General features: G+C 36.9%; 1 protein-coding gene across 9 annotated transcripts in view; it reads left to right on the forward strand.

Annotated features, from left to right (window-relative positions):
- Positions 1-22044, forward strand: part of WWOX (WW domain containing oxidoreductase) — a 508525-nt gene that overhangs the window by 271096 nt on the left and 215385 nt on the right. Inside the window, exon 9 of one of the 9 annotated variants that reach the window (XR_014588992.1) lies at positions 5-22044. This exon is cut by the window's right edge and continues 58114 nt beyond it. The exons of the other annotated variants lie outside the window; for them this stretch is intronic. The gene's annotated coding sequence lies outside the window, so the exon portion shown is untranslated. The remainder of the gene's footprint in view (positions 1-4) is intronic. 9 annotated transcript variants of the gene reach the window in all.

The following is a 22044-nucleotide window of genomic DNA, read 5'->3' on the forward strand; positions in this document are numbered from 1 at the left end:
CCAGGAGGCACGCCAAAATGCATCAAAATATCCTCGGCTATGACTTGTCAGAAACACCGGACTGCCAGGGATGACTCCTTGGTGTCTTGGGAAAAGAACAGTGGGAGGAAAATGAAATGCCATCTAGGTCTTCCTCTGGTCTTGGGAACTTTTAGCAATTGTACTGGGAATACAGGGAGGCAAAGGGTCTTTAGTTTGAACTGCTTGGTGCTTCCTTCCTAGCACCAAGAATTCAGGATAATTGTCCTAACAAGAATTCAGATAATTTTATTCTCTTCCCAAATTTGCTACCCGTGCACTGGTAACTTTGAACAGTCAGTTAATCTCCATTTCCTCGTTCTTACTGGGAGATAGCAATATTGAACTCTTTTGTAAAGCACTATGGGTGAAAAGCTCCATATATAAGTAAGATTGTGTTGTTAAGGATAATGCTAAATATAGATTTTGATAAAGCATTTTTAGTGATCTGTTTTCAGCCTTTTTAATTAACATACTAGTCAAATTCCCTGTTTCGTAAGTAAAAGAAAAGACATTTTTACTATAAATCTTTACTGTAGGGAGGTTTTAGAAAGTGTGGGTTGTCTTATTGCTGTCCCTCACACTTATTTCTATCTATTTGTTTTTAATCCACATTTAAACAATAGTTAAGAATTATAGTATTCAAATTTGTTTCACCTCTGCACCATACTACAGCAGTTCTGCAAGTGCTCTTGACATTCCCCTCCTCTGTCCAAACCTTATTTTGTAAGTTTTAACTAAGCTGATGAGGTAATAAATCTTAGCTACCAGATACACGAGCAGGGTAAATTACCCAATGGAGAAGTTGCTTATTTGAATAATGTCCAGGACACGAGGAGCCTGATCTGAAACTATCCAAGGCCAAGAAATACTAATGTTAATATATAGCACAATGGCTACATATTTTTAATCCTGGAAAGCATGTTAGAAAAGAAGCTCTTTTCTAGAGTTACGGCTATGGACAAGACCAAACGGGTAGTTTCATTTAAAATGTCACTGCTTCTTTTATTTTTATAGTACTGCTGGCTTTGCATCCTCATTCACTGCATCTGAAGGGCTGCTGATCCTTGATCACCAGTAATGTGGCTGTTCGAGAATGCACACTGTTTCTGGTCACTGCTGCTATCAGTCAGTCTATCTTTTTTCTGTCAAATAGTATTCATTACAGTTCACAAACTGGAGAGTAAAGTTGCATGAAGGCTTCCAAATTTAGGGTAAACTAAGTAACTTTTTTTTTTGTGTGTGCGCTTGGTTTGCTTTAAAAACAAGATAACTTAATCTTGATTTACCTGATTAATTTAATTGAATCGCTTGTCACAGACCTGATATGAAATAATAAAACTAATAAAATATCTGAAGTCCTCATCTATTTTTGGCAACTATTCTGCAAGAGGAATATCTCTTGTACAGAAGAACATGCATATTTTGGCATGTTTAAAAGGATTAATCATGATGTATGGACAAATTAATTACAGATGTACAAAGACTGAAGGAAGAGCTGAGCACAGATAGTCTCACAAAATCTAGTCATGCAAATGCTGATAGAGGGCAGGAGGGAGAAATTGTGCTAAATGTGCACAATTGGAAATCTTGGAAATTATTTAAATGCATGTTCTTAAATATGTTCACTTCAGTAGTGCTGCCTCAGTTTCTAAATAGCTTTGAGAGTCTCTTCAAGAGAAGCCATATTTAGGACCTGGATGTTCTCCAGACTCATCTCTGCTGGGATGGACTTGAGCAGAATTTCAATATGGTATCTCTAGAAAGAGTCCTCAGAAACTTTCTTTCAAAATTTTGACCTTAATAATGGGGTGAGTTTTCTGCAGCAACTTTTTCAACTGTTTATTTGTCTGTACATGTATGCGTATATTTTATATGCACACAACCCCACCTCATCTTTGAAGAGAGGAGCCTCACAAACCTCTGGGCTCAACACTTTAAAGTTCTGATAAAACAGTTCCCACTAAGATCAGTAGGAATGAAGAGCACTGTCCTCAAAATCGTTCAAGTCCTATGTTTTATACCAGTGACAAGAACTGGAAATACTTGAAGCTAAAAGCTATGTGCATGCTTCCGACAAGCGACAATTATTCTGCAAGGTGCTAAGCAGTCAGGATTGGCCTTTTCTAAGGTCACCTTCAGCAGCGCTTAGTGGAACAAATGACTTAAAGTGTAGGAAGATGAAGCCACTGTTATCACCTGTAGTAAATTTTAATTCAGTTATCCAAATAAACATTGAAGCTTGTACATTAATGCTTACACGCTCTGACCATCTCTAATTTTTTGAGTAGTGTGTACTTTAAAAACACGATTGACATCAGAGATATTTTCTACTGCAGACAAATATGAGGAAAAGTGAGGAAGATATTTTTGGTGTTTTTATTTTTTTTTTTTTTTAATTTTTAGAGAAGTAAAAAAAAAAGGGGGGGGGGGAGGAAAATTACCATTTTAAATGCTTTCCAGTATATACATATGTATATATATATATATACATTTTACCTCTAACCAATAGTTTAAAAAGTGCTCTTTCACCCCTTTTATAGGAACAAAGTGAAGGCTCTCAAATTAACTTCTGAAGATAGCACTGTGGATAAGAGTTAAAACTATTTGCGTAGGATTTGGCCTATGAACCGTCATATGTCTGTGTATGGAAAAAAAATGAAAAAGATAATTTAATTCTTGGGCTTGGGGGGATGCTGTGGCTTTATGTACTTTTGTTGTTGTTCAGTGTGCTGTTTATAAAAGCAAGTCATTGAGAGATTAATGGGGGTGGACAGAAGTCTCCCCAGTGGCTGATTTGGAGCCCAGCACGCAGATGTGGTAAATTCTGGGTCCTCCTTATGTGGACCTCTCATGGAAAGTTATTTATATTGTTTTCTTGTAATTACTTTGACAGGGCTTTTTAAAGTCATTTCAAATTGTGGGACAGATCTATATCTGATTCCACCTAAATATATCTGGACCTAGTCTGTCTCCCCACAGTGAGACCTGCAGAACAAACTGAGCTGCTAAAGAAAAAGATGGTGGTGATAATTTAACACATGGGATTACTCTGACCGGGTCTCGGAGAAAGCGACGTCCACGAGTGTGACGGTGGAGAGGGAACGTAGGAAATCAAGGCTTTAGATGACTGCTGGGCTGTGCTCTTGTTGGTATCAACGTGCCAACTTATAGCTGAATTTCAGTATAGGTAATTGAGGTTACTTGCGCTAAGAGTTTGCCTTCTCTAGGCAGTGCCACAAGTACTGCAGGAGAGAAGTGGCTAAAATGCTGTTCAGACTGAGAGTGCTCTGGAACAAGGAGACTTCTCCATATCTCAGAGGGCAACAGGAATGAAAAAAGTAAAGAAAGGGTGTGAATTTAGAACCTAATTATACTTCCATTGAATCTAATAACAAGAATTCCTATTGATTTTAAAAGGAGCATGATTTGGCAACATTTTGTCTCCTCGGTCTGCACTTGCTATAGTGCATAATGGTCTCTTTTAAACCTATTCATTTATTTCAACCTTTATTGGAGGACAGACTACTTACAGCTGGCAGAAATGGGGAAGGAGAGAAGCTGCTTTATTTATAACACAGTTCAAATGAAAGAGTAAATCAGACCACCACAAATACATTCAGAATTGCAGAAAAATCTATTATTAAGGAATCATAACTTTTTTTTGCCTACCTGTTCTAACCAGATTTTTTTTTTTTTTTGTAGCTTTGACATTTGTGGCTTTTTGTTGTTGTTTTGTTTTTGTTCTTTAATGTAGTATCGCAAGACACAAAAACTTATGAAGTCCACAGAAGAGTCCGATTTGCCATTTTGTGTGTTGAAGCTGGGCTTCACAGGCGTGTTATTGTTTGCTTTGCTTTTGCTTGTATTTCGCATGTAGCTTTTAAAAGCCCTTCATGGCTGGAGAGTTTTTATTGTAAACATAAAACATTAATTTAAACATTTAAAATTTTACAGCTGCTTTTTAGTACATAAATTTTCACAGACACTCAAAGACAGTAATTTTTGGTTTAATATTTGCTTTTTCTTAACTGCTCCAAAGTTGCATAGAGAGGGGAGAAAAACAGCATGCTGATAAAATACTTCATGTTTAGATCTTCGAGCTGTAAAAGCAACATTTTGAACACAGGGAAGAATTCCTATTAAGTAAGGGATAAATATTAGTGCTGCCAAAAAAAGCAAACATTCCCACAGTTGTTGGTTTTTTTTTTTTTTGGTGGGGGGGCAGAGGAGAGTGTTGGTTTTTTTTCTACCTTAAACATTTTTCTTCAGCAAATCAAAAGCATTTAAAAAAAAAAAAAAAGGAAGAATAAAAGCAAATCAGTCTGCTTATAGACTACAGCAACACAACCATTACTCTTCATGTGATATGTCCTTCACAACGGGGCCTTTGGAAAAGCTTTCCGAGGCTTGAGACAGTAATAACAAAGAAATAAATAGAATTTGTATAACAGTGTTAATGTTTGGCAGCTTTGTGGCTGTACAGAAAACAGCTGTATAAGATTCAGTAGCAGTGGCTTTTAGGTTGCCCTGGACTGACAGGAGGTGGGTGGTTTATGAAAGGAGGGCGCTTAATTCTCAGCATCGTAAATGGGAGAAACTTCATTGACTTGGATGGGTCTGTAGGAAATTATAACAGAAAATCACTTGTATGGAATGAATAGCTTTTATTTTATTTTATTTATTTTATTTTATTTTATTTTATTTTATTGTATTTTATTTTCTGTAGCGACATCTGCAGAAGTTTAAATTTGGCATAGATCTGCTCAGGGAGAGCTGCAACCGGGTGGCATTAGCCATTATTTTGAACTTTCATAGTAAGTAGTGAAAGAATGAATCCTTTTCCCTAGAGAAGGCTGCACAGCATTTCCTTAGGCTGCATAGGTGAGCACGCTCACCTCAAGCCCCATCCATACACCCTGCTTTGCCAGGGCAGGTGTTTCCACCTCGAGCTTCTGGTCTGGAGCTTGCACGCGTGTGCACGGCACTCGCACTCAGAGCCTGGGGTAAGCAGCGGAGCGTGGATTATTTTAAAGCTGTCACTCAGCCCAGAGTGGGATGTAAGCAACTCGTCTCTTCTCCTTGCAAGTTCTTTTAGGGTTAGCGTGGGCATCTAAGTGTATTCTAAAATCATAAAATCTGGTGTTTCCTAAATTAGAATGCATGAGATTATATATTTTTTTATTATTATATAAATGCCATCACATTTTTATAGAAAAGCGATCGTTGCATGTCCTCATTTGAAGACTGGTACTGGTCTCTGGCTATAATAAATGCTGAGAATGGAAATACTTTAAGTGAGAATTTATAAATGGTGTCCAAACAGAAACCTACACTTCTATCCTATTGTATGTGGCCAAACTAGGACTAGAAAACTAGCCAGCTAGTAAAACTAGGAAGCAGATGCATTTTGTTTCCAGAAGTACTCAGCCAGAGGGAGACCAGGGGCAGGCCAGCTCTTGTGGTTAGGAGAAGCACTAGCCGAAAGAGCTCTGTGTAAATGAAAGGGGAGGTGGGTTCTGGCTAGAAACGTACACCAGACAAAGTCTTGGTCCGTCACCTATAAAACAAAGGTTTTGGTGTATTGGGATAGTGGGGAACATTTGATTTTTTTGTTGTTGTTGTCTTTTCTACACTTGTGACTTTTTCTTTGATGGAATAATTTGCAAAGTGACTGATACTACCCCCACAAACATACTAGCTATCTCAATTTCATCAGCAATCAGTCAGGTTGAATTAAAATATCTAAACATACACATGCTGGATATAAGAGTGTGTATAATATGTATGCTTAATGTCCATTTAAATTTCATTTATTGGTGTTGTTAAATCTCCATGCAGATAACTTTTTGTGACACAGTAAATAACTACAATAGGAAGGCATCTTCAGTATACTGTAGCATGAACACAAAGATGCATCTTTGTATGCAAACATGGAGTTTGCTGGATGAGGCGCTGAACAAACGCTTTCTGCTTTTCTGCATGTCACTGAATTGATCTTTACAGGTCTGGAGGAAAACCAAAATCAACAAATTAAGGAGACAACAGTATTGCTTACTTGTTTCAACTTTAAACACTAGAAAAGCATATTATGAAGTTTCCACTGGCTGTCGAAATGTGTTTCTTTGTCATTGTTTGTTATGATGTGTGTATTTGCGTTACAGAATTTAACTAGTCAATCCAGCACTGCTTGGCAAAAAAGTAGCTACAGCTCTCAAAGCATCACATAGCTTGGCTTGTAAGGATCTGCTGATGGAAATGGCTGGCAAAGGCATTTAGTGTATATTCACCACACAGTGTTCTTTTATAAATAGTACCAACTCAAAAAGCTATGTGATGTGTAAACCCTTCTACTGCAAATTTCTGTAGTTTGTTTTAAAAATAACAACAATCTGAGAAAATGTGGTTACCAGTGCTGTATTAAATCAGGCTGGGGGGGCTGGTGGTTCGGTTTCCCATCTTCAGCTGCTAACACACACATGTAATCCTGCCCTGATCTGTCTGGGAGTCTCTTTTTCAGAAATTCAAAGTAAATTCATAATTAGCATACAATAACCCAAATTTAATCCAAAACACAGTAATGGTACTGCTCACCTGTCTGTCCAGTCACGTTCACGCTGACTCAGGTCTTTTGACACTCACAAATCCTTGTTCAATACCGTAGGAAATCCCTGGCAATGAATTCCTGTTTCCATACTTTGCCCCTGTGCCATTTAAGGGCATGTGCACTAGTTATTAATTTCTCTACTTGTCTTTCAAGCTTGAGTAACTAACTCCAATATCTTGAAACAGCTACACAGGAAGCGTTATTCATTAGGACAGGTGGCTGGAGCACGGAATAATCACCATTGCAGATTTATTCCATGGAGGGATAAGCAGAACTTCACAGCGCAGCCGGGTTCCTAGCAGCAGCATAAGTCAGGGAGGTGGCACTTGCCCTGTAGAAGTACTGAGTCGAACACGCTGGTCATACTGCTCTCTGCAAGAGAGCTGAGGTGCTGGCAACATTTCTTGAAGTATCTCTTACACTTCCAGTGGATGATATTTTATAAATAAAATTCATAAGATAATTTTTTTTGTATCCAGAATGCTCTAGAGTTAATACCTTGGAAATGTGTTTCATGAAACGCATTAATGTGAGCTTTCTAAGGGACTGCAGCTTACAAAGAAAGGTGAAAAATAAAATCTTGAAACATTCAATAAATGTCTTTCAAGTGCTGTTTTTCATAGCTGTGGGATGCAGATGTATATGTACATATGAAACTTGTCCATGTAAACACAGATGCCAGCCTAGTGGAAAGTCTTTTTGGTGAGGAGAGGTGTTACAGAGGAAACTACAACGGCAGGAAATCCTACAACTTCAGAAAAAAGCTTCCGTACACTCAAACGTTTAAGAAAGGTATAGGAAAACTTATTTGTTGGTTTGCCTATAAAATTTTCACACATACACATAACGTGTGTGTCTGTCCATACATATATGCTGTGTATAAACAGCAGTATGTACATATAGCACATGCACGTATGATATGCACGTATATTTAACTATTCACTGTTGCATGAAGATAGTGTGTAAATGGTTACAGATGATATAACTGGTTCACAAAAGTGAAAATGCTATTACAGAAAGTGTGTTGCTAAAGAGAATTTGGATCACAAGCTTCATTATTAATTATATATACAAAGCCTGCGTAGAACTGTATCATAAGTACATGTACATAAGTATATGAAGTTGTACGTGAACTGTTATCAGGACGTGGTAGCAGTATTTATGACTTAAAGAACTAAAATTATGAAGTAATCCCCCAATTTTTTCACTGGGTTTGGGCTCCAAACACTACCTGTGATATGCCCCTGAACTCTCTGTGCAAGGGACTGTCCAGAGATGAGAATATTTTATTTTTTTTAAAGCACCATTTCCTTTGCTGCTTTAAGAGCAGTGTCTTCTGTCTTTATTGCTTCATCACTGTAAGGTTAATGTGTTTGTGTTTTCCCTAATCAGTTTGTAGTAGACCGTTAGTACTCTAGGTCAGAAAAGATTAAGAAGCCTTTTAAAAGAAAAGCACTGCAGCCTCCAGAAACTCCAATCAGCTGGTTTCTATTAATCTGCCTGAATTTTCTTGGCTCCTCTTCTCTAGCAGCTTAGTGGAGACATTGAGTTTTCTTGGAGAATTTGTTGTGTTTACTTGAGCAACACCTTTTGACTTCTAGACAGCCAGCACCTCCCTCCCTGCCAGAGCTAGTTCTGTGGTGGTCAAACTTGTGGTTTACATGAGAAGTCTCTTTCTGCTGCTCACACCAAGAGCCTGTCTTTGTGGTTTGTAGTAGGTGAACATTTTTTGACCTCAGAAACTTTGCTGCTCTATCAGTGGGTAGTGAGTTTTTAGCCGCTGATAGATTTTGAGAAAGCTGAGGTCCCAAGTAACAGTGTCCAGGTGTGACAAAACAAATCATAAAATCACCGTTCCTCTACTGATTGAGTTTACAGTGTTTACTGTTACTTTGCTTACAGCTTGGAGATTAAATTTGTTTTACAGACAATAATTTGAAAAGTTTTAGAAACTTCTGGTGATTTATATCAGTACATAGCATTAAGATGCAAGAGGCAGATGATGAACTCAGTATGAATTTTGATGTTTTAATATAAACCTATAACTTCACAGAAGCTTCCTATCTACAATTACCCAGTCCAGTAAGGGCTGACTTCTCACATACCACTCATCAACGATAAATAAATAATTGATAGACAGATCCTTTGGTAGAAAATAAAGGCACAAAGGGAAAGAAGTAATGAGGTAAAATTAAATAAGTGGTAGTTAATACTGAATAGTATTATGTCTAACACCTATTGAGTGATTTGAGCTTATTTATTACAAAAATATATTGCTCTAAGTTACATTGCATAGTTTCGATTCAACATGCTTCGAGGCTGGCAACATCCCATGCAAAGGAAGGTATGTATAACTGAATTAGCCTGCTGAAAGTTCAGTCTGAAAAGCTTCATGGGTGGCTCCACTGCACATAACACTTTGGAGTTTTGAATGGATATCTCAATATTATTTTATTTCCTCTATGGCCAGGCTCAGACCTTGTAATTCTTGGCATTCATATTTCATAAGTGCATCTTCTGTTTATCTTACGTTAAGGCAAATACTGAATCATTCTGTTACCTTTAAAGTATTTCTATTGTGCCTTTATTTTACATGTAATAAATGAAAACATAGCAATGCTAAATTTTATCCAGCTGAACAGTATGGCAGATATGTGAAAGGAAAAATTTCCTGTGTTTTCTGATCTTGAACTTCTTCCAATATTTCCTGTGGCACTGGAGTTAATTAATTTACTTGGGTTGTGTTCAGTTACTATGTAAGTGATAAGCATTTTAATACTCGAGTAGCTTTTTTACACTGACATCTTAGTGTGGTGCTCGGTTTTACAGAATACTGATAGATCTGTTGGAAAAATAAAATAGTAAATCTTAATGCACTAAACTGAATTTATTATATTTATTTCCAGGGAAAAATAATTTAGATCACAGTCAATGTTTTACATATTTACTACGTGAAAACCTAGCTTACCATGTCCACAGCAGAATTCTTCTGGATACAATAGAACCACAATACCATCTCTGGGGTTTCCTCCTCTAGTTAACCATTAGAAGGTAGTTCATAGCTGAACAGTAATAGTTTCTGCTCGTAAAAGAATTATGTTCAATGTAAGCTAGTAGAACTGCATCTTGTACAGAAGATCTTTGTAAGGTGCTCACGTATAACAGAGCTTATGAACTTCAGTTTTCTGTTTTGTCCAAAAGAAAGTTTTCATAGTTATGTCATGAATGATGTGTAGCTAATCAAGCAACAAAAAATTCTAGAGTGTAAGAAAAATGCATTAGCTTGCTTTTTTTGTTTCTCTCAATTGTATTCAGGAAGTGATAACCTCTTTGGTCTGATAAACAGCAAAAATATCATTGTGATAATCTGAGGAAAACTGGCCTTTCAGGAACATTGTAAATGCCATGGCTGAATGTGGCTGGCACGTTACTGAGATCAAGTGATTTTCATTCAGTGATGAGTTAGCCCATCACGAAAATTTCAGATTACAGGGATGGTGTCAAACCATTCCCAAAGAAAAGAAGAAATGTAAATTGTGGTTTGCACACAACCAAAAAGTGCAAAAATCTTTTCTTAAAGATTTTAGTATCTTCTGTTTGCAGAATATTTATAGGAAAAAAATAAATAAAAAAAAATAAAAACAACCCAAAATAATTTATGTCTTTCTTTGAATCTTCTTGCTTTAATTTACTTGTAACTTACAGGCTGTGTGGGTGGGTTTAGAATTTATAATAGTTTGCAGGTGGTTCCCAATGTTTTTCTTTCCGTTACTGTCTTTTTGTTTGTTTAAAAGAAATCACAGTGGTATGAGTAGAGTTGAAGCCTGAAAATGTAACAGAATGGTTTATCCTGGCAACGTAGGAAGGAAAGACAAGGGGAAAGAAACAAAAGACAAAGATTGAATATAGGTTTTATTAATTAAGGACAGCAAGTAATTTATATTTGAATTCTGTTATACAATTCTAACGAGAATAGTGTTGAAAACTTACAGATGGAAAAATATTTTCTTTGGGAAGACTAAAATCTTGGTTCCAAACTAAACCTCATTTTGACCTGAGTTCTGTGTGAAAATTTATTTTTGCCATCATATTTCCATTAGAGAAATGTGCCCAATAGAGTTCACCCAAATTTTAAGTATCGAAGTCAATCTGGTTTTGATATGCGGGATTTATTTTTTAAAAAAATGAGTGTATATCCAAGATACATTGAGCTGATAAAGACTCTTTTACTATTATTCCAAAGGTATGTTTCTTAACTCTAAATCCTTTTGCTGATGATTTGTTAGAAGTCAATCACATACGTGAGTCAATCAATGTACGTATTCTTTCCATGTTAGAAATATCCCAGAATCTGAAATTCATTTCAGACCTCCAGAAATGTTAACCCAGGGCCCCTTCTGAGATTATGGGTTTTCTCTAGCTCATACTAAGGCAGTAGAATTACTTTGCAGAGATCTTCCACCAGTTCTGTGTTGCAACATCACTACTTACAGATGTGCTTTTTACTCAGTTTCAGTAGGTGACTTCTTTGTCCAGTTATCAGCACGTTGTCATGTGGTTTGTATTTGGACAAAAAGTGCAACACTAAAGTGGAAATCCAGGAGAAGTTCTCTGAATCTTTCTCGCCCTTTCTCCTTCTTTTTCATCTTTATTTCCTCAAGCTTTCCAGGCACCAGAGCACAACTGCCTGGACTGTGTTTGGCTACTGACTACTGTTGTGCAATCTTGGCTCCCAATAAGTCCCATGTGTGTTGCTCCTTGATTTAACAGGAGGGTTCACTTAAGAGCAGGACAAAGTATTTTTCCCACTCTGCAACCCAGTGTCTCAAATACATCCATGTTTCATGTTTTATCATGTTACATAAATAATTTTATCTATCCCTGCAGTATTTCTGTTAGCTACATCATTGCTAAATTTTGTAACAATATGCCCTTTGCAGTAAAATGTCACCAAAAAGTTATATACTTTAATAATTTTCATCCGTTTCATAAAGACAGACAATTTTTAAGATTCATGTTCATTTCATCATTGAAATCCAAGTCTTCCTACATTAATTTATAATGAAACCTCATGCTCCCTTCTACATTGATCACTAATTTTCTGTCCTCTTGATATGTGTTAAAATAAACTGTAGATATAAAGGGCACGTTATATGCCTGACACTTGAGTTAAATAGAAGCTACTTCTGTAACTCATCCTTGTAGCCTGCCATGGCCTTTTGTTTCACAGTGAAAATCCATGAAACCTGATTGCAAAAGGTGGGCTCCATTTGCCACACAGATCTTCATTTCTATCCCCAGAAAACCTGCGTAAAAGGAGTTTCCAAAGGCTGGCCTGCAGTCCACAACGGACTTGAATGCAGGCTGCAAGAAAAAATTTGAAGTTGAATGTAAAGATATAGCAGTGCAGCTGAATATGTGGCTTCCAAATCAAAAACAAAGTTGAAAAATAAAAGGTAGTATAGGTTAAGAACATAACAAGAAAACCGGTGCACAGGACCTGAAATGAAGCGTACCTCATTCATTATCCCACCTGTCAACAGTGAGTACCAGCTGCATTTACAAACAGTAAAGTCCATCAGAGACTTGCAGGCAGATAATGTGTCCTGGAGCACTGGCTTACATCTCTAATATAGTTAGAGACTGATTTAAGTCATGAAGCAAGATGTTCAGTGTGTTTCCAATTGTTTTCATTAGCAATGACAAACCTATTGAAGCTGACTGCTGTAGTACAGCTTTACTGGGAAAATGTCACATTTGTGAAATTTCCAAATACTGGGTGACATTTTCTGCTCTGAGGCAGTCTCGAGGAGATAGCCCCAATATACTTGGAGCAGAAGGGAATTACAATTGAATGTCGGCCAGCGCAAATAGCAGTGGGCAAGAAGGTAAAGCTTTAGAGATCCCCTGGTAAATTAATTTTCCCTAATTGCATTTCATGGCAGGAAACACAGATATTAGAGGTGCCTGTTGAAATAATATAGTATTTAAATTCTGATTAATCCATAGGTCAGAGAACTGTTCACTACCTGTCTCTAGAAGGAAAGCTCTGCTTTGAAAGAAAAAGGGGCAAATATCCACCCTTTAAATAGACAGGCCAAATTCTTTCAAATGCTAGTTGTAATTGGGTGGCAGCCTATAGATAAGTTGAACCAGTAACTATAACATTACTGAAAGTGTAAAACATCATCACTAACAGATCTTTCAGAGATCTGAGGCAGAATGATTGATGTAGTTTTGTTCCCTCCTGCTTAGGAAAGCCTTTTTTTTTTTTTTTTCTTTCCTTCCTCCAGAAATCCTTTGGTAAATGCAATAAATGAATGCAGAACAAATAATTGCAGATAATACGGTACCACAAAAATATTTATATTCTGATGGGGTAACAGTTCTAGCTAGAATTGGATTAGTTAGAAGAGCTGTTATTTTATTCAATTTTTGCCAACAACTACTTGTGTAGCATTTTTATTTAACTGTGGTAAAAGTTTGTTTCCTTTCTTTATTAAGCTATGTTTCCTTTCGTTTTCAATAACCCCCATCAGCTTCTACAAGCAGTTCCAATAATGCTGTGGGATTCCCAATTATTCATTCCGTTTCTGCCTACATAAATGTTCTGCCTTCACTGTTTGTTGGATTGTATTGCTGAGAGCTGGAGTTCCCAGGCTGCTGCTATGTATCAGCACGCTGGGGAGGGATAGGAGGGATGTGCAATCCCTTCACAGGCTAGCAGGAGTTAGGGCTTCTGGAGCATATAGAAAGAATAGATGGGAAAGACTCTCTCTCAGTTTAGCCAGTAGCTACAAAACCTCCCGATTAAGCCTTTTTGTTTTCTAGATATTCCATAAGTAGGCATCCACCAGATAAGTCCAAGTTTATTTGGCCAATAATATCTAAAAATAATTTTTGAGCTTTTGGAGTAAACGTGCACAGTGCCTAGATGGTTGCATTTCATGCTTCAGTTAATTAAGGAGATGGTATTTATGTCAGTCTACGTGGGAGATTCTGTTCAAGGTATTGCAAAGACATTCATCGGTTTCTGTAATCAACCCATAGTACAAAATGGAAATTTCAGACTTGTTTTTGTCATGGAGAAAATGCTGACCAGAGTTTGGTTTTCTTGGAGACATGAATTGTCTTTTTGTGTGCAACTGAAGATTTAGCTTGCAGCACAGATCAAAAAACATGCAATGTGGATTATGTTAGCATACATGTTGAGGTTTATCAGGTTTATTGAAAACATGTTAATCAGTTGTAGTGGTATATAGTAAGTGTGAGAGGGTTTCATGCCTCTTAGAAGAAGGATGCCTTGATGTTTTCTGTTGCCATTAGCATCTTTGAGTTCATGCTATGTAGTTACAAGTGCTGTTTTAAAACTTGTGTTTACTTTGATGATTACTCTGCTGTGTGGCATTCTGAGAGCATTCCTTAAGGTTGCTTCCCATGAAGTCTAACTCGCAGTGGTGGTAATATTTTACTTCAGTCTCATGTTTCCATGTACTGGTTTTAAGTCAAGCAGAAAGCTTTACATTTTGTGCTAATGGAACTGATTTACTACCCATTTTCTGTTCCCGGTATTTTAGATCTATAATCCACATCTTTCTTCATCAGTATCATTTGTCTTTCCATTAGAAAGTGCAGGCTCCCATATTTTATTTTATTTTTTCCCCAGAGATCAGGTAAGGAGTTTCCTTCCACGTGTCCTCATGACAGCTGGCTATGGCTTTCATTGAGAAGTCAACTCTTGGCAAAAACTATCACTAACTAGAATTTTCTGAGCATTTCCTTGCGTTTCCTCTTACATGGAATGAAGGACATCACCCATAACCAAACAATAGGTTCTCAGTAAGAGTTGTGCCATTTAAATACCTTTTAATGTCCTGGTACCTGGAGAAAGCAGAGGCTCATTAAAATGTAACCATTTCCATGGATAAGTTTCTCCCTTGAACTCATCAGTTTATCTAGTAAACACTTGGCAGTCAATAGAAGGAAAAAAAACATATAGTCATTTAAAGGAAAAGATAAACAAGTTAGACCAAAATGTTCACAACAAGCAGCACAAGATGGAGATGGTAAGATTATCTCCTCTTAAGGCCCAAGGATAACAAGACAAAAATTATATGAGGCCCACTGTGACTTCTAGCAGCTGTGGCAACCAAACTGGGAAAGAGAGAGTCCACAGTATGGGATAGTGGCACTGGTGGCTGAAGTTTAAAAAAGGTCTGAAGACTTAGAGATGGCAATGGTGGCTTCATCTGGAAAGAAACTAAACATCAAAGGCTGCAGCTGTCTGAAGGGAGTATGTTAATTGAGAAATAACAGCTATAAAACTAATTCTGTAATAATATATAAAAGTAAAAACAATAACTGAATATGACTGGCTGTCCAGAATTAAGTAAAGTAAGATAAAATGTCCTTTGCCAGCAGTTGTGCTAAGTAAAATAACTAAATAATGGCAGCAGTAATTCTCCTTCCCAGGCAGCAGCACTTTCTGCCTCCAGACTCGAGCGCTCACGTCCTGCTCCAGTGGCTTCTGATTCTGGGCAGCTCTCACCTCTGCTTCTGTGTAGCTTCTACTTGCAACTGCTCTGAAGCTCCAGAAACAAAATGACCCAAAAATGAGACCTGGAACAAATTAAGCCTACCTCAGGGGCACTATACCAACTCCAGATAGCAATAGCTATCTCCTTAGCTCTTTTTATCTCTGCTCCCCTGCTTTTTCAGAGCTTAAGCTCTGGAAAGGAGATTCAGTGGGTGAAGATTTTGTACTTCTATCTATTTAACTTTAAATGGTTTAAGAATCTGCCTTTGAATATTTCCTTATTTGATTGGTGCCTTTACAGTTCTGCCTAGACCTACCCTAGCTGCTACTCCATGCTATACTCCATGTTAGGGTGGCACCTATACACACTGTCCTTTTCACAGGACAAAAATCAGCTTAATTTCATTCTGAACTATGTAATGGAGTTCTGAACTACGTAACATTTGCTGGGTTTCACAGATAAGCTTATTTTCCAGTTCTCTGTTCACAATAATTTATAGTAATATACAGCAGCAATATTGTTTGTAAAAGGGGATAATTATGAATGTTTCAAGACTAGCTGGTTCTGGAAAATATGCCTTAGTCATATGCAAGTGATTGCTCTAAATACAGAAGAAGCTGAGTAAAATTCAGTCATCTGTGTTTGATAGCTTAAATTTAGAAAATTGGATGCTCCTTTTCAGTCTCAGAATCTGGTTGTATGGCTAATAGTCATTTTACTTTCCATGAACAAATATAGTTTTTTACAGCACAGATTTTATGCAGAATTTCTCTGAAGCGACATTTCATTCTGCAGATCATTTTGGAAACTGAGCTCTGCTGTACACTCTATAGTTTTTAGCACCTGTTGTTTTATAAAAGGTGTAAGTAACAGATAAAGCAAAAGGATGAAGCAAAAGAAGCCAGAGATCTCTGTGACCCCTGGGTGACTTGGCCGATGTAAATAAGTTGCTCAGGATTTACGTCATTACAGATGAGAACAGAGCTTCCCCTCGGGGTATGGGGAAGGATCTCTGCGACTTGTTCTTGGACTCCAGCAAGCAGACGTTGGAGGAGAACAGCTAGTGCACTGATGAAAATATATGCATGGAAAAATGTAAATGATAGGGAAATGTGCAGATTATTGTTGTGATAGGAATGGTAAAAGCATTTTACTGGTTTCAGAGCTGAGAACTTTTTTCTAAACCTTAAACATACGGGGTTTGAAAAAAGAATCTCAAGATCTGTGAAGGATTGTGATTAATGACCTAACTAAAGAGACCTCGTTGGTGTAGTTAAACATTGTCTGTCCCCCCACCCCCTCTGGAGAAGATGCTCTGAAATTGTGATAGGGTTCTCCCTTTCTGGTAGCAAGATACTGTGATATAGATTGGCACCACCTGGTATGAACAAAATACTTTGCAAAAAGACTTTGCAACACCCAAATCCTCTCACTCAACACATGTTGAGCAATCTGCACGAAAGCAGTGAGAAAGGCTTGGTTTCCCAGCTGGGACCGGAGAACAGGGTTTTACAAAACCCTTGGGAACAAGTATAAAAGGTGCTTCTTGAAAAAGGCAATGTCATGTTACTTATGTTTGCTTCGCTTTCTGGAACAGTTACCTTCTGCCACCTTGGCTACATTTGTTCACAAATTTGTTCTGCTTTTTCATTTTTGAAACTGCTTACACATGATGAAGAAAATAAGGCAGGAAAAAATCTGTGTGTTTGAGTGGTACTCATTTTTCCCTAGAAGTTGAACCTCCTCACAGAATCCCATCCTGAAATAACCCTTGCTTCGTATTGTCAAGTTTTGAATATGTAAACAGGGAAACCTCTTTGACCTGTATAAACTAGGAATTATATTTCAAAGATATTTAAATAATATCTCAAACTGCCATCCATTTGCCCTTATTAACGAGTGAACAGCGCAGAAATGATTTTAACTTCTGAGTATTTGAATAAATTGCTAAGCAGTTAAGATTACCTCCCATGTAGAGTACAGTGGCTTATTTTCCATTTGGTAATAAATGAAGGTGATTTAATCATAATCAGTAAATGACCTGAAAAATTTCATTTTGGACTGAAGCTTTTTCAACCTATTGAAATGTAAAAGCGCCTTTAAAGTAGGTAAACCTTTCCTCCTCGTTTAAGGCTGCCTGAATGGGCTGAAATCTTGTTTCCCCCAGTCTGTGTTTAGAGATCTATTGACATCTTAGTTCTAAAAACTACTTAAAGATGTGGTTTTTAATGTAAACACTAAAAAAGCCTTAGAAGTAGAAGTGTACACACGCTTACCTCTTAATCTGATGATCTCAGAGATGATACCCTGGGGGCACACTTCAGGGAGCAAAAATCAAGGAAAGTCTCTGATTTGTTCTGCAACATGAACATGTTTGTTATGGGCTTACAATTGCTTATGCTCAATCAAACTAGATGAAAGCGTGCAAGGGAGTATGTGTGGTGTGGAGCTGACACAAGTGCCTGTTCTCAGAAGTGGGAAGTCATACCCGTCCCTTTAATTTAATCTGGAATTTCTTGCTATGGCAAAATGCACAGAGAAGACCTCAGGGATACCGTGATCTGTTGTCAATGAGCAGAGTGAAAATTGTCAAGTTCTGCACCTGTTGGTGGTTTGAATAGCAAAGAGAGGTTTCTTTTTTGCCCTGGTGAAGACCAGCTGTATGCAGCCCTTGGCACTGCGGGACGCAGGCTTCCTAACCGCAAACATTTGTTTTCCTTATTATAGTTTCATGGTCCGTAAGGGAGAGATGAAACCAGCCAGTGATCCCAAATATTTGCTGTCCAGCTCCCCATCTTCATTGATATGTTGAAGCCTTCTTTTCCGCACTTATGATAGCACAGCTGTTTTGTCCTGTCAGTTATTCCGAGCAGAGCTCAACTATGGGATTTTTCTCTCCCTGAAACTGTATACAGAAAATAATACATTCAAGGAAAGATAGACAGCTATATTCTGTTGTCTGAACTACAGGTAAGATTTCCAAGGCAGTGAATTAATTGTTTGTGTTTTCTGGTACTCTCCCTCAGCCCAGTCCAGTGTGTGTAGTTATTTTAATAAAACATGATTGCAGCTTTTCAGCCTTTTGACTAACATGAAGTGTCGGATCAGTTTAACAGCTGATGCATTTTCAGTCTAAAAACATATCATGCGGGATGAATTGATGCAGATTTTAATGGGCCTTTTGCATCTCTGAGTTCTTGCAATCTTATTTTACAATTTTTTTATTTGAGTGCAATCTTTCCATCTAGTTCAGTCACTTAATCACCTAGTTTCCCTTAATTAAGGCATCTTAACTAATTTGATAGCTTATGAATTCTAAAAAGAAGTGCCTAGGCAGACAGTCTTTTTGTTATACTTATCAATAATACGATACTTAAGCTTTTGTGGCAATAACACGATGTGCGGAGTTTTTCATCCCCCTCTGTCTTCTGTTAGCACTCCATATGGTAACATTTAAGCATGTTTGTCAGGCAAAGACTGTTGTTGCTCACCAGACTGGTCCCTTCAGGTGCTGGTCTCCATCTGTGGATTAATTCACTTCCATCATTCTTAGCACTGATACTTGAAACAGCTGTTGCCTTTTCCTTAGTGGCACGCGGGTCAGGAGATGACCTTAATGAATGAGCAAGCTAGAAGGTCTATCTACCAGCCTGTCTGTCTGTCTTCATTTTACTAGAGCACCGCACTAGAACTGGTACATTCTTCACCCAGTCTTTTATCTTGATAGTGTTTTGTGTTTTTTTTTTTTCCCATTGTAATGATTATACTGCAAATAATAAACGAGAACAGCCCTGGGAAGTTGATCGTATTTGCAAATATAAGTTAGCGCAGTTGTGATAACATTTATGTTCAAACTCTCGTATTTAATTGCCATGTTTAAATCATTATTATTTGTTTGTTGTTTTTTCTTAGAGCAGGTAGCATCCAGGTGGGACTCTTAAGTTGTACTATAATTAGAAAAAAAGTTCAAAACAATCTTAAGTGGGGACACTTCTCTTTAAAATATAGTTAGTTGCAATATATATTTTTTTTTGCTGCTGCCCTACAAATTCTAAAGTCCAATATTGAATTTATCACTCTCTTCTTACTTGGGAAAAACTGCTGTGAAATGGAAATTCTGACTGTTTAAAGATCCAGTCCTTGTTGTGTTTTATGGCAAAAGAGGCTTTTTCATAACCTGCTCTCCTTGCCACAAGGAAGCTGTGGTAGTGATTTCTTGACAAATGGTTCAGTATTCACTGGGATGTCAGAATCTGAACTTTGTTTGTATGTGGAAAATGTTTGAGTATTCTTGCGTAGTAAAGCCATTTGAAATGGTCTGGTCCGAGAATAGGTCGTACTGAATATTTGTGGAGAGATGTTAAAATGTTCTTAATAATCACAGATGTAAGGGATTTGCTTGTTTTTCTTTTTGTTTTCAGTGCAATTTAACAAAAACAAATGTGGGTAACTATCAAAACCAAAGATCGTTCACAAGCCAAAAATGCTTCTACTGTTGCCAATCTCTTATGTAGCTTCCATTTAACCTGGAGTAATTATTCCTAAACCAGTGGGACTTTGGTGAGTTATTCTACAGCATAGAAGCAAGGTGGAAAAAGTTCAGGTGGAATGAGATCCAAAGAATGGATGCTGAAGTTGCACAAATTCAGCCTGGAAATAAGCTAGTAATAATAAGTAAAATTCTGTAAACTGAATTTTGTAATAGGAAAGGCACTAAGTTTTGCAAAAATCTTATTTGTGTATATGTGTAACAATTTCCATTACCTGAGCCTTTCCATTAAGATTACCATTCCTTCCAGTATGAAATGAAACAAAACCAGTATCCATTACCACCCCACCTCCCAAAAAAATTAAAAAAATCTGAGCTTTATGTAAGAATTATTACCCAAAAGTCAGTGTGGTTGGATGTTTGTATATAATTACTCCTTCTGAAAAATAGATTCATCATTAATAAGCTTTTTGACATCTTAGATTTTAAAAACTATAAAAAGTGATATACATTTAATAGAGTATAGATTTCTCTCTCTTCTTCTTCATTGCTGTCTTTTTTCTTCTCTGGATAGCCTAAGCAAACTGCACACATCACTGACTGCAGGAGTGTTTTTAAACAGACTAATTGAAATTTAGATGCATTGAGATGTAGATTGTGATCCAGAAAAAAATAAGTTGTAATATTAGATATCACTGCTTTGTTGATTCATGCACTGCATTCTTTCGAATTTCAGAGGGGGTCTGGACTTGCCTACCTGAGCTATAGGTAAATTATGTAAGGGCAGATAGCTGAGGGAGAAGAAAGGATGTGAGAATAAAGAAACAGAGCTGCTGCCCGTGGAAGAACTGAAAAAAAAGCAGAAGATAAATTATGATTAAGGTACAACATTGTGTTAGGTACTGATTCTGTAAGATTTATAACACAAATAACATGGTTTTCTCAGATGAAAGCAGGGTGATCACTCACTAGATTATATGTACAATTAAAACATGTTTTTAAGGAGGATATCCCTTTTTTCAGCTTTGCACTGGTTCTGGCACTAGAAGTTTATCTTTAAATTTATATACGCTTAGAGATATATATTTAAATTTCTATACCTCTTAGGGGTAAATAAATATATTAAAATAAGCTATGAGTTGTATAGTACAGTATAACAATGATAAATGATGTTGTGTGTAATTTTTCTACTATTAACATAAAGTAATATAAACTGAAGGACACTAGTCTATTGAGAGAGTTAGTAGCTAATGTTCCATATCAGATGTGGACAATGTCAGGACTGAATACAGATTAGGCAGTGTCCTTTTCTCCCCAGGGGAATTAAACTTTGAGACACCACTGGCTGCCAATGGTTTTACTGCATTTTGTTGGTGCCTGTGGTGTCTTTCTTGGTCTATTAATTCAGAAGCCGTAAATGACAATGTGAGCAAAAAAAAAAAAGCTTTTCCAGTGGGATGCATTTCATTTATGTGTTCTTGTATCTACAATACCTATTCAATCCATTTTGTCACAATAACTGTTTAAAAAATTGGGTAGATTATCTGTACTTTTGCCTGAACCTTAACAGGATTATTTTTTTTCTCTTATATGGAGAACATGAAGTGATACTTTTGGAATAATCTGGGAACTTTAAGTATTGAAATGGATTTTCCTCAACCCCTCGTTTTCATGATTTATTTAAAAAATATGGTATTGTATTATGAAACAGCAGAGAACCTCCAGAAACATGTACACTCTTAAATACATACTATGTTTACTTGGAAAGCACACATTTTTAAACATTAGAAATACACTTCAGTAAATTTTAGGAGTTCATTTGCATGTTCTTTAATAACTACATATTTAAAAGCATTTGTAATCAGTAACACGATATGAAAACAAGATTTATTTTTAAGGGTTTTCTGATTGAAAACTGTTTATTTTCTGAGAATATTGTCTCTAACTGGCTAATGCAGTAGGATCTCAGCAGCTGTGGTAAAGGAGTGGGGACCATGTGGAAATTCGCACAGGTAAAAATAGGAATATTGGAAATAGCTCTTGTTGCACAAGAGCTATAAGGTAGTTAGTTATTATATTTATTGTCCAGAAAACATGATGATAAAATCGGTAAAGTCTGTGCAACTACCAGATTTTTTTAATGTGAAGTCACATTACAACTAAACTTGTCTACACAGCATGTATGTTTTAAAAAATGTATTTTACAGCACCACATGTTTTATTTTGTTTTTGAAAAAAAAAAAAAGTGATCTTGTCACCATTGCACATAACACCTGATAACAATCAAGGGAATACTATGTTAAGTATTTTTCATCCCTCTGTCCCAAATCCTAAATTCCTATGAAGCAGAAGCCCAGATTTCTTCTATTGACATGCACATTGTTATTCTTCAG

The sequence above is a fragment of the Anser anser genome (genome assembly GCF_964211835.1).
Source record: "Anser anser genome assembly, chromosome: 11".
Classification (NCBI taxonomy): Eukaryota; Metazoa; Chordata; class Aves; order Anseriformes; family Anatidae; genus Anser; species Anser anser.